This window comes from Pteropus vampyrus, unplaced genomic scaffold (genome assembly GCF_000151845.1).
Source record: "Pteropus vampyrus isolate Shadow unplaced genomic scaffold, Pvam_2.0 Scaffold310, whole genome shotgun sequence".
Lineage (NCBI taxonomy): Eukaryota > Metazoa > Chordata > Mammalia > Chiroptera > Pteropodidae > Pteropus > Pteropus vampyrus.
In genome coordinates, this window is record NW_011889091.1 from 293287 (window position 1) to 293790 (window position 504).

Consider the following 504-nt stretch of genomic DNA (forward strand, 5'->3'; position numbering starts at 1 on the left):
GGATTTATAGTTTGCTGTCTGTTTTTTAATTTTAAAGAGTTCTTAGTCATCATTATTTCAAATATTTGTTCCTTTCTCTTATTTTCCTTTTAGTATTTCCATTATATGTGTTTCAATTTTTGTAGTTGTCCCATAGTTCTTGGATGTTCTTTTTTTTCTCTGTACTTTTTAAGTTCGGAAGTTTCTACTGGTGTTTTTTAAGCTCATCAATTCTTTCCTCACTTTTGTTTAGTGTATTGATGAGCCCATCAAATGAATTCTTTATTTCTCTTAAAGTGTTTTTGATATCTAGCATTTTCTTGTGATTCTTAGAATTTCCATTTTTCTGTTTACAGTACCCATCTGTTCTTTTATGTTGCAACTTTTCCATTAGAACTCACAGTAATCATAGTTATTTTAAGTTCCTACTCTGATAATCCAACATTTCTGTCATATCTGAGCCTGGTTTTGACATTTGCTGTATCACTTTGAAATGTGGAGGTTTTTTCTTTCCTTTTCTTTCTT